The following is a 13,768-nucleotide window of genomic DNA, read 5'->3' as shown; positions in this document are numbered from 1 at the left end:
AAACCTGTACATTTTTGAAAACTAGAGACCTAGGGGAATCCAAGATGGGGTGACTCGCGGGGCTCTGACCAGGTTCTGTTACCCAGAATCCTTTGCAAACCTCAAAAAGTGGCTAAAAAAACAAGTTTTCCTCACATTTCGGTGACAGAAAGTTCTGGAATCAGAGAGGAGCCTCAAATTTCCTTTCACCCAGCGTCCCCCCAAGTCTCCCGATAAAAATGATACCTCACTTGTGTGGGTAGGCCTAGCGCCCGCGACAGGAAATGCCCCAAAACACAACGTGGACACATCACAGAAAACAGAGCTGTTTTTTGCAAAGTGCCTACCTGTAGATTTTGGCCTCTAGCTCAGCCGGCACCTAGGGAAACCTATCAAACCTGTACATTTTTGAAAACTAGAGACCTAGGGGAATCCAAGATGGGGTGACTCGCGGGGCTCTGACCAGGTTCTGTTACCCAGAATCCTTTGCAAACCTCAAAAAGTGGCTAAAAAAACAAGTTTTCCTCACATTTCGGTGACAGAAAGTTCTGGAATCGGAGAGGAGCCTCAAATTTCCTTCCACCCAGCGTCCCCCCAAGTCTCCCGATAAAAATGATACCTCACTTGTGTGGGTAGGCCTAGCGCCCGCAACAGGAAATGCCCCAAAACACAACGTGGACACATCACAGAAAACAGAGTTGTTTTTTGCAAAGTGCCTACCTGTAGATTTTGGCCTCTAGCTCAGCCGGCACCTAGGGAAACCTACCAAACCTGTACATTTTTGAAAACTAGAGACCTAGGGGAATCCAAGATGGGGTGACTCGCGGGGCTCTGACCAGGTTCTGTTACCCAGAATCCTTTGCAAACCTCAAAAAGTGGCTAAAAAAACAAGTTTTCCTCACATTTCGGTGACAGAAAGTTCTGGAATCGGAGAGGAGCCTCAAATTTCCTTCCACCCAGCGTCCCCCCAAGTCTCCCGATAAAAATGATACCTCACTTGTGTGGGTAGGCCTAGCGCCCGCGACAGGAAATGCCCCAAAACACAACGTGGACACATCACAGAAAACAGAGCTGTTTTTTGCAAAGTGCCTACCTGTAGATTTTGGCCTCTAGCTCAGCCGGCACCTAGGGAAACCTACCAAACCTGTACATTTTTGAAAACTAGAGACCTAGGGGAATCCAAGATGGGGTGACTCGCGGGGCTCTGACCAGGTTCTGTTACCCAGAATCCTTTGCAAACCTCAAAAAGTGGCTAAAAAAACAAGTTTTCCTCACATTTCGGTGACAGAAAGTTCTGGAATCGGAGAGGAGCCTCAAATTTCCTTCCACGCAGCGTCCCCCCAAGTCTCCCGATAAAAATGATACCTCACTTGTGTGGGTAGGCCTAGCGCACGCGACAGGAAATGCCCCAAAACACAACGTGGACACATCACAGAAAACAGAGCTGTTTTTTGCAAAGTGCCTACCTGTAGATTTTGGCCTCTAGCTCAGCCGGCACCTAGGGAAACCTACCAAACCTGTACATTTCTGAAAGCTAGAGACCTAGGGGAATCCAAGATGGGGTGACTCGCGGGGCTCGGACCAGGTTCTGTTACCCAGAATCCTTTGCAAACCTCAAAAAGTGGCTAAAAAAACAAGTTTTCCTCACATTTCGGTGACAGAAAGTTCTGGAATCGGAGAGGAGCCTCAAATTTCCTTCCACCCAGCGTCCCCCCAAGTCTCCCGATAAAAATGATACCTCACTTGTGTGGGTAGGCCTAGCGCCCGCGACAGGAAATGCCCCAAAACACAACGTGGACACATCACAGAAAACAGAGCTGTTTTTTGCAAAGTGCCTACCTGTAGATTTTGGCCTCTAGCTCAGCCGGCACCTAGGGAAACCTACCAAACCTGTGCATTTCTGAAAACTAGAGACCTAGGGGAATCCAAGGAGGGGTGACTTGCGGGGCTCGGACCAGGTTCTGTTACCCAGAATCCTTTGCAAACCTCAAAAAGTGGCTAAAAAAACAAGTTTTCCTCACATTTCGGTGACAGAAAGTTCTGGAATCTGAGAGGAGCCACAAATTTCCTTCCACCCAGCGTTCCCCCAAGCCTCCCGATAAAAATGATACCTCACTTGTGTGGTTAGGCCTGGTGCCTGCGACAGGAATAGATCACACAACGGTCAATGTTGGTCCTTACGTGAGGCAGCTGTTGACCCTGGGGTGATCCATTCCTGACACAGACACTAGGTGTAGGCACTCAAGTGGGGTAGTGTTTTTATCAGGACAGGTGAGGAGTCACTGGGTGGTAGGAATATTGTGGATCCCAGCATATTCCTGTAGTTTGTGTGACAGAAATGCGAGAAACATTTAGTTTTTTTTCAACATTTCAGCTTTGCAGGGTATTCTGGGTAAGAAAACTTTGGGGAAGCCACACAAGTCACACCTCTGTGGACTCCCCCCGAATGTCTAGTTTCCAGAAATGTTTGGGTTTAGTGTGTTTCTCTATATGGCCGCCGAATCCAGGACCAAAAACACAGGTGCCTGCCTTACAAAACCAGTTTGTTTTGCCATGGATAATTTTGATGTCTCCACAATATGATTTGGGTGGTGGAATTTGGGGCTGAACTAAATTGGGGAGCTCCCAAGAGAGCACTCTCTCTCTGCTTGCCGCCACATTCACCTGCTCTCTGGGTTGACCTAACCCACTATTACCCAGTTGCACAAACAGCTTGCGAAGGGACAGCAGGACTGTCCTCATCACCTCCCTCATAATGTACTGGAAGAGGAGTTATCGAATGGGACTCCTCTGACTGAAAAATCACTCCCAGAGTCTGCGCCATTGTCCTATCCCTCAGATGCTGTCTCAGTATCTGATGTCTCAGTCTCTGATCCTATGTCAGAGCGGTCCTCTATAACCCGAGTGTAGGCAGCAGTCATCCATCAAGATGCCATCTCTGCTATTGGCTAAACTGTTGCTCTAAAACACTAGCCTACGTAGACAGTCACAAAATCGATGGTGTGTAAGATACGTGCAACAGTAGAGGCCACCTTACCTGCGCTTCTTCCCTCAATCAGCACGTACTTTCAAGACACTCAAAAAACACCTTGTCACATACCATTCGTCACAGTCTTTAGCACCTCCTGCGCCCAGTCCAACAATCATTATTGGTGCTCCCACTCCCTCCTCCTCGGATTCCCTCATTACCACCCAGCAAAAGTGCCCTTCATCTCTCCATAGACTTTGCTAATGTACTCAGCTATTTACATAAAATACAGATTTGCTCTTTGCAGTAGGCTTATAAACCTTCTGCGCTTCTTTATGGCACTAAAACTGCCACTAGACAAGTCGGACCCTTTTCCCCCCAGGGAAACCACACACATATTGACAAAAGTGATATATATATGACAGCCAATCACCTGAAACTCAACTCAAGCAAAACCGAAATAATCCTCTTTGGCCCACACAAAAACACCTGGGACCCCTCATGGTGGCCCACCACGCTAGGCCCTGCACCCACCCCCGCCAACCACGCACGCAACCTCAGCATCATCCTAGACTCCTCCCTCTCGATGACCCAACAAATCAACGCTCTCACCTCCTCATGCTTCAACACACTCCGTATACTGAAAAACATTCAAATGGATCCCCACAGAGACCAGAAAAACTGTCACTCACGCACACAGCAGCAGGCTTGATTACGGAAACGCCCTCTACGCCGGCACCACTCTAAAACTCAAGCGCAAACTACACGCATCTAGAACTCAGCAGCACGACTCATCCTCGACCTCCGCCGACACGAACACATCTCTCCACACCTCAAATCCCTCCACTGGCTCCCCATTGACAAAAGGATCACCTTCAAGATCCTCATCCTCGCACACAAATCACTCCACAACACAGGCCCTGCCTACCTCAACGAGAGTCACCTTCCACACCCCCACACGAAACGTCCGCTCAGCTGACCTCTCTCTCGCCTCTGTCCCCCGCATCAAACACACCACCACCGGGGGCAGATCCTTCTCCTACCTTGCACCCAAAACCTGGAACGCCCTCACAACCCACCTTCGCAAGACCCAAAACCTACTTCTTTTCAGGAAGGGCCTCAAAACCTGGCTTTTCGAACAGTGAACCTCCCAGCCCCTTTCCCTCCCCCCGCCCCCCCCAAGCGCCTTGAGACCCTCACAGGTGAGTAGCACACTTTATAAATCTCTTTGGTATATATAGATCTACCTCTATATATATATATATATATCTATGTACATAGATATATCTATAGATATATCCATGTACATAGATATATCTATCTACATAGATATATAAATATAGATCTATATATAGATCTATTTTTTTTAGTTGTTGTATAGTTTCCTTGGGGGCCAAAATGGCCCCCAGGGAAACCCTACAACATCTAAAAAAAAAATTGCCCCCACAGGGGGTCACCCTGCCGACGGGCGACCCCCTGTCATTTTTTTTTTTTTTTTCATTATTTAAAAAAAAAAAAAAAAAAAAAATCCCCTGGGGGGGGGGGGGGGCGCGATCGCGCCCCCCCCCCCCCCAGGGGGCACCTACCTTTTTTTATTTTTATTAATTATGCCCCCGGGGGGGGGGGCGGCCCGCTTTCCGAGGGGGCCGCCCCCCCAAAGTGAAATCCCTGGCGTCTAGTGGTGTTTCCTGGCCCCCGATCGCAGCTGTGCTGCGATCGGGGGCCAGGAAACACTTTGAGAAGGCCTCGTAAGAAAGGGGAGACTCTCCCCCTTTCTTACGAGGCCTTCTCAAACTGTTTCTGGCCCCCGATCGCAGCACAGCTGCGATCGGGGGCCAGAAACAGTTTGAGAAGGCCTCGTAAGAAAGGGGAGAGTCTCCCCTTTCTTACAAGGCCTTTTCAAAGTGTTTCCTGGCCCCCCGATCGCAGCTGTGCTGCGATCGGGGGGCCAGGAAACCTGAAAGTGTTTCCTGGCCCCCGATCGCAGCACAGCTGCGACCGGGGGGCCAGGAAACACTTTCAGGAAGGCCTCGTAAGAAAGGGGAGTGTCTCCCCTTTCTTACGAGGCCTTCCCGAACGTGAGAAAGGCCGTTTTCCCCATCAAAGCAGGAAGCGGCCGCAAGGCTGCTTCCTGCTTTGATGGGGAAAACACCTTTGCAACGTCAGCGCGCCTCACAAAGGGGCGGGTGGGGGGGCGGGGGGAGACACGGAAGCTTCCGTGTCTCCCGGGGGGGTTTAAAAAAAATAAATAATCCTCGGGTGCGACGCACCCGAGGAATTATTGATACCCTTCCTGGTGTCGGCCACTGGTCGTGACCCGCACCAGGGAGGGTGTGTGGGCGTCGGCCAGTGGCCGACGCCCGCACCTATCAGGTTAATACGCTCTCTAACCACAAATTAGCATCAACATGTTGGGCTTCATGTAAAAGAATTCAAAAACATAAATTTAGAAAAATATCTCTAACTCGGGTTATGATAAATAAAAACATCATTAATATGCACCAATCAAATTATATGTTGCAGCTGGTACCTGCAAAGCAAAAGACATATAACAAATGATCACATACTTTACCCCAACGATAACAACAAGTAGACTACTTTGGGACACCATCAGGTAAGTCTTCAGACGAATCGGGCTTAACAACAGCTAAACCCACACTGCTAAGGTCTCTATCATGAAATTTCTCATTCTCCAATTCTAAAATCTAAATCTCTCAAAATCTCAAAATCTGACTAAAGAAAATCCTACTCATGTTGTTATACTAATCTTCAAAAAGCTTATGATTGGTCAGTTCATGGGGTGATTACGTTTCAGCCAATAATAATTCTAATTGATAACCTAAAATACAACAATGTCACATTAACCAGGACATATTCTCAACAGTAACTTTTTCACTTCCGTCTCGTCTGTAGCTCCATTGTTCCATCTCATCTAAACTTCTCTTCTCAGGAAGAAACTTTCCTACTTGCTACATTCACTTCCATCCCTTGGAAGAAACCACGTATTAGTAAAGTTCTCAACAATAGAATATTCAACTTAAACAAGAAGTCAGTTAAACCTAGCCTTGTAAGACATAATGCAGCAACCTACTAGGGGTAGCTGTGGACACATCTATTAAACCATCAAGTACACTTTTATATAAGCATTGAACTATGGAAAATAACCACAACATTTAGTTAGATTTTGTTCAGGTAAGAACAGAAATGAACTGTGGCAACCATTTTTAAAAGTCACCCGTTTTATATGTCAATTCATTATGTAATTAATATACCAAAATCATTAATAAACATGTTAGAAAATGCACACTTTCACATACTCCAGTCAGTGTCTCCCTTGTAGTCTCCTGAGGAAGTCAGTCACACACACATTACATAAAACAATGTTGCATTAGCTAGTACAGCATCTTCTACCAAGCAGTTCTCATCAGAAAGACTTTTAGCTACGAGCACATTAGGCCTGCCTGTGGAAAATCACAATTTAATTCTCTAAGCAGACATTTTTATTAAACACCTAAGAAATGCAGCTTGACATGAGGCCGTGCAGCTAGGCCAAGACCTCCGCTAAGTTAAGGCCAACAATTAATAAAGATAATACATAATGCATACCCCTAAATATGACATATTACTACATTCATCAAACAAAAGCTCAACTTTCAAATGTGTACATTATTTTCCCTACATTATTTCATTTTCCATGCAAATTCGATACTCAGAATAAATGAATATTCATAAGTAATGATAAAATCAGCGTTAACCATCCCTCCTCTGATAACTAAATGTGTCATCACACTAAACGTTCTCTCACAAATGTTTGCTTCTCCTTTTTCAATCCCTTCAAATCTACATTCCCTTTTCAAGTTTTCCCCGAACACATTTTCCCTTTTCTTTTCTTCCCTCCTCTTATAGTTTTTTATCTTCTTCAATTTGATCCTTTTACATACTTTATATATCCCCCATATTCCAACTAAGCAAATCATCATAATAATTTATCCACTGTATTAATTTCAATAACATCCCTTTCCCAATGTTGCTGAGCCAATTTCCCACTGAAGCAAATCCTTTGCCAGCCTTCTCCCAAACACCTGGTTCTTTCAACTCTTTCAAATCAGCACTCTCATTAGTCAGATTAGGAAGTAAGGGACAGATGTACGATGCTTTTGTCTTTCTGTGCCTTACAATCCACATCTGGCTGGGTTTAGTTGACAGCTCCTTGTGCATTTAACCTAGCCAGACGTGGATTGGAAGGCACAGAAGGATTTAAGTGGAGAGAAATGCTCAATTTCTAAAAGTAGCATTTCTAAAATAGTAATATAAAATTGTCAGAGTCACCAGATCCTCGGGGTCTGCGCATGTTGCCAACATGTCCACCACAAGACAGCTCCAATACTCTGATTAGAATGTCACAGAGTCTAAGAGAGTCCAAGGGGGGAAAAGGGGATTAGGTAGGGAACAGCTGGGAAGGAGACCTGTAGGAAGCAAAAGGTTAAACATCACAACATCAGAATAAAATCACATTGACTGCCACTAGATATGATTCTTAGTATTGTATTACTGTTACCATGAATACTCTTAGGAGTGATTTTAACCAGGACTAAAGATCTCTGGGTACCTGGAATAAAATCACGGATGATTAATACAATGTTTCATAAAGGTTTTTCATAACATGTCATGTGATGTCTAGAAATGCAAGAACCTAGAATATAGCTTCAGAACAAACACTGCCTTTTATTTAAGATGAGGACTAAAGACTGTCTGAAAGCCACCGCTGGAAAACAATTGGGATTATGCTAGCAACTTAATATGCAATAGAACATCACGTTTAGGTTTTTTCCTTTTCACAAAAAGAAATGTGTGCACATTAAATAACATTACACTTCAGAGTTTTTTGTATGCCCATGAACTGATTGTACACACTGTTTCCGATCTGGGAATCAAGTTTCACATGAGGAAAATGAATCGTGTTCTCTGCTGATTCCAACAGGAATATGTAAATGTCTTGAAATGATCGCGCAACCTTTTGCAGATCTGAACACCAAGTTTGTCATGCAAGAAATGAATCACGCACACTGCCGATTCTAACCAGGATATGTAAATGCCATGAAATGATCGCGCAAGCCTTTGCCAATCTGAACATCAAGATTGTCATGCAAGAAATGAATCGCTTGCACAGCCGAATCTAACCAGAATATGTAAATGCGATGAAATTATCGCGCAAGCCTTTGCCGATCCGTACACCAGGTTTGTCATGCAAGAAATGAATCGCGTGCACAGCCGATTCGAACAAAGTATGCAAATGCCATGAAACGATTGTGCAAGCCTTTGATGATCCGAACACCAAGGCTATCATGCAAGAAATGAATCGCACACACAGCCGATTCTAACCAGGATATGTAAATGCTATGAAATGATCGCGCAAGCCTTTGCCGATCCAAACACCAAGGTTGTCATGCAAGAAATGAAATGCGCACACAGCCAATTCTAATCAGGATATGTAAATGCCATGAAATGATCGCGCAAGCCTTTGCCTATCCGAACACCAAGGTTGTCATGCAAGAAATGAATCACGCACTCAGCCGATTCGAACAAAGTATGCAAATGCCATGAAATGATCGCGCAAAACCTTTGCCGATCCGTGCACCAGGGTTGTCATGCAAGAAATGAATCGCGTGCGCAGCCGATTCGAACAAAGTATGCAAATGCCATGAAATGATTGCACAAAACCTTTGCCAATCCGTGCAGCAGGGTTGTCATGCAAGAAATGAATCGCCCGCTCAGCCGATTCGAACAAAGTATGCAAATGCCATGAAACGATCGCGTAAACCTTTGCCGATCCATGCACCAGGGTTGTCATGCAAGAAATTAATTGCGCGCTCAGCCGATTCGAACAAAGTATGCAAATGCCATGAAATGATCATGCAAACCTTTGACGATCCGAACACCAAGATTAACATCAAAACAATGCTTCGCGTACTCTGAAAATTTTCAAGAATAGGCCCAAGAATTCAAGAGTCTTTTTAGAGAGGGGTCGGGGGCCTAGCCCAACCACTGTCTTACCACCCTGCTCTAGGATCACCAAGATAATGCTGTGCAGGCCTGGAACTTCAAAGTAGGCCTCCGGATCAGGAGCTCAGGAAATTGCTGCTGCTCTATACCGGGACCTCTGAATAGTGACCACGTGGAGCTGGGCTGGCTCCCTTATATAGAGTCTGGTCCAGCCCACCACCACACCCAGTCATGCTGCAGGGAAAGCTTCTAGAAGGTCCTAGAAAGGGACCACAAACTGATGCACTCTGAAAGCCTGCAGCAATACTTTGCAAATGAACATTATTTGCAAACATCATTAATAGTGGTTTCAAGGTAAATCTCTGCAATGCAAAAGGTTAACAAACTGCATATAAACACAATGCATGAATTATGCTCTTTCATAAAGACTGGGTTTTTGCATTTTAGCTGCCCGTAGAGCGTGCATTGCCGTGATGTTGACAAAAATCCAACTTCACCATTAAGCAGGATTCTGTATCACCATTCTGGCCATACTAAATATGACCTGGCTACTCCTTTCAGATCAGGATCTACCCCTCAAACAGGGGAATTTAGGAGTTTTATACTTCCAGGACATATAGAACACATGTTAAATGATGTTAAATCATACAATAACACCATATGGCACCACAAAAATACACCACAGTGTTTAGAAAAATATATAATATTTATCTGGATAAATGCAGGTCAAAACAATTAAAATGCAATACGTAGATGATGAGATATCACTGTAAAAGTGATCTCATGGGCTATATGTACGAAAGTTTTGCAAGTCGCAAATTGGTTGCAGCGCTATTTGTGACTGGGCAAAAAGCTAAATGGTATGTTCCAATGCCATTTCGCAGTTTCCAAATAGCGATGCGACCAATTACCGACTAGCAAAATTTGTGACTTGAGATTGCGACTCGCAATGAAGAAATCACTAATTGCGAGTTACAAAGCACATGTACAAGGTAGTCGCAAATTGCAAATAGTCACAAAAAGCCCGTTTTGCACACCCAGATTAGCACTGATTCCAAACAGGTGGTAACCAGAACCAAAGTATAAAAGCAGACCCAGAAGACATCTGGGTTTCTCAAAATGGCTGCACTCTATGTGATTACACGGAGGAGGAGAGTCTAGGCTGCCCAGCAGAGGAGGAGGAGGCGGAGACAGGAGAGGATATACAGAACCAGACAGACCATATTTCAACAAACTGAGGAGAAAATATATGACAAATACAGACTGAGCAGCGCAGTTATCTTAGAGATTATTGAACTGCTGAAACCTTAGCTAGAACGCCAGAACTTGCGCAGCTGCGCCATCCCCACACATGTACAAGTGCTCTGCTTACTGCATCTCTTGGACTCGGGTAGCTACCAGGGGGTGATTGCTGTTACTGGTGGGGTGTCCCAAAGTACCCTGTCACAATTCTTTAGACGGTTCTTAGATGCCATACATGCACACATGTCCAGATACATATACCTTCCCATGAATGGGGAGAAAATACACAACACCAAATTGGACTTCTACAGAATTGTAAAGTTTCCCCATGTAAGAGGGTGTGTGGACTGAACACATATACCCATTTGCTCACCTGCAAATCTGGAATTTGTGTTCCTCAATAGGGAATGTACTCACTCACTCAACATCCAGGTGGTATGTGATGCCCATAATCTCATAACTGATATAGTGGCAAACTTTCCAGGGAGCGCACATGATGCATACATATTCAGGCACAGTGGGACACACCAAGGTGTAGAACATGGGGAGTTTGGTGAAGGATATTTATTAGGTACTGTGTAGTACACACCAATGTCCTAAATACATGTCACTGTATAACCATGTGAAGCCATGCTCATATCGGCTGTTTTGTTATACAGGTGACAGTGCATGTGCTCTGAGGCCCTGGATACTCCCCTCATACCTAACACCTGCCAATCAGAATGAGAGGCGCTACCACATTGGACATCGGCGAACCAGAACCGTCATTGAGAGGACCTTTGGCATGTTGAAGTCACGTTTTCGATGCCTGCACAAAAGATGGAGAGGGGCACTCCAGTATGTCCCAGTGTCATCACCAGGACAGTGCGCGCTCTACGGGCATCTAGAATGCAAAAAAATAACACTCGCAAGATAATGTAATTTATGCATTGTGATGATATGTTATTGTTTAACCTTTTGCATTGCAGAATTCCATCCAAAAGATTCATTTTTAAGGTGCTTATAAATACTGTACATTTGCAATGTATTGCTGCAGACATTCAGAGTGTGTTAGGGTGTGGTCCCTTTCCAGGGCCTTCTAGAGACTTTCCCTGCAACATGCCTGGGCGTGGTTCTAGGCTGGGCCAAGACTCTATAAAAGAGAGTCAGCCCAACTTCCAGTGCTCACTATTCAGAGGTCCTGGTGCAGAGCAGCAGCTTCTTCCTGAGCTCCTGTCCCGGCGGCCTATTTGGATTTTCCAGTCTTCTGCACTCATCTCTCATTGGTGATCACTGTTTCCAGGCGGTAAGACGGTGTTTGGACTTTTTCCAACACCGTAATTGAGAATTTTCATATTCTTGATTATAATTCTTAAATGAATAACAGATTACTTGTGTGCTGCCATTTTTTGACATTTGTATGGTGGTTTGCAAATAGGGAGGACGCGCAATTTATTCCATAAAGATTTGACTTCGTTATTACATTGTTGTTCATTGCGCGCTGATATTTCTTGACATTTCCATGATGTTTTACGAGTTGGCAAGACGTGCAACTCGTTTCATGAACATTTAATTTTGTTGTTCATTGCGCGCTACCTTTTCTTGACATTTACACGGTGGCTCACTTCTCGTGTGTAATTCATGCTGTTCATTGTGCGCTACCATTTTCTGGCATTTACATGGTGGCATTCGAATCGGCAACACGCGCAATTCTTTCCTTGAGTGTTTTTTCATGTTATTCATTCTACGCTACCATTTCTTGGCATTTGCATGGTGGCATTTGAATCGACAAGACGAGCAATTTTTTTCCTGAGTGCTTTTCATGTTGTTCATTGTGCGCTACCATTTCTTGGCATTTGTATGGTGGCATTTGAATCGGCAAGACGCGCAGTTCTTTCCTCATGTATAAATAATGTAAATTACTGTGCGCTACCATTCTAGGACATTTTCTTGGTGGCATTTCGAGTTGACACGTCACGTGATTTATTCCTTGAATCTACGTTGTGTGATTTCATGGTGCACAATCCTTTACAGTGTTTAATACTCATATAAAAATCTGCAATGTGCGCAATTCACTTTCCAATGTTTTTTCTGAGATGAACACAATACCAGAGTTCTAGATGTAATGCTGTGTGTTCCTGATATGTATTCTTAAAAGGAGATTCATATGGTTGTTTAGAAATTGCTCAGAGCGTTTCCTGATTCTCATGCTAAAGAAAGTACTTGAATCTGAAAGTCCTATTTAACTTTTCCTGTTTCCTCCTCAGGTATTCGGTCATCTAAAGCCTAGTCAGTTTTAGGACTATTCTAGGGTTGTTCATGTTTTTTCGGAAAAGACGAAGCTTAGAGTTGTAGCATGGTACTGATTTCATGAGATGTAATTTTGATGTTGTGTTTTAACCTTTTGCTTCCTACAGGTCTCCTTCCCAGCTGTTGCGGTCCTAATCCCCTTTTCCCGACTTGGACTCTCTTAGACTCTGTGATAAATCTAATCAGAGTATTGGAGCTGTCTTGTGGTGGAAGTGTTGGGAACGTGCACAGACCCCGAGGATCTGGTGACTCTGACACCCAGAGACTGCATGCAAGATTGTGGCGACATGTGCCATCCTACACAACATAGCAACCAGAAGTGGACTACATCTCACTCTAGAAGACACAGATTCGGAGGCTGAGAAGCAAGAGCCACCACAACTACAGCCTGAGGATGGTACCATAGCAATGGAGGGCAGACGTAATGCTGTGTGTTCCTGATATGTATTCTTAAAAGGAGATTCATATGGTTGTTTAGAAATTGCTCAGAGCGTTTCCTGATTCTCATGCTAAAGAAAGTACTTGAATCTGAAAGTCCTATTTAACTTTTCCTGTTTCCTCCTCAGGTATTCGGTCATCTAAAGCCTAGTCAGTTTTAGGACTATTCTAGGGTTGTTCATGACGGGACCACATTGCAACTCACTACCTTGGCAGGTACGTGGCAACTGTTACAGCACTCACAAATGTAAGACACACATAGCCAGGTTGTGCAACAAAAAAATATCCCTTGAATGTAAGTAATGTAATAATGAACTGTTGACGTATAACTAGCAATAATAATAAAGTAAAATGCAACAACGTCTGACATATTTACATCATGTGCCTCAGGCAAATCCCAGATAAGCAAAATCACACCTTCCTGCAACAGCGCCCACCATGGCCCGATCCTGGTTGGTCCCCTGATGTTTGGCGGGCACTGTTACTCCGCAGGATGCGTGCATCTGAGGCAGAAACGCTGCTCACGCTGGAGATGTCCTCACTATCCTAAGAGGTATCGCCAATGCCCCTTGTTGGCTGGGTGGTCTGTATTAGGTCCACTGCATGTTCAGTAAGGATGCTCCAGTCCTAGGAATTGTTCACCTGTGACATCCTCCTCACCTGCTGACTGTGTTTGACGTCTCCGTTTCCGCCCAGACCCAGATGATCTATGTGGCCGACTCACACTCATCTGTGGCCCCGGTGTCCGGTTGCCTGTCTCAGTGTCCACATCTGTCTCCTCTGTGGTATCACGTGCCTGGTGAACAAGTGTTGTGGTCATGCACTCTCCCTGTAGATACACTGGCTGCC

Source organism: Pleurodeles waltl, chromosome 2_1, assembly GCF_031143425.1.
Source record: "Pleurodeles waltl isolate 20211129_DDA chromosome 2_1, aPleWal1.hap1.20221129, whole genome shotgun sequence".
Lineage (NCBI taxonomy): Eukaryota > Metazoa > Chordata > Amphibia > Caudata > Salamandridae > Pleurodeles > Pleurodeles waltl.
Note: the sequence above shows the minus strand (reverse complement) of the source record.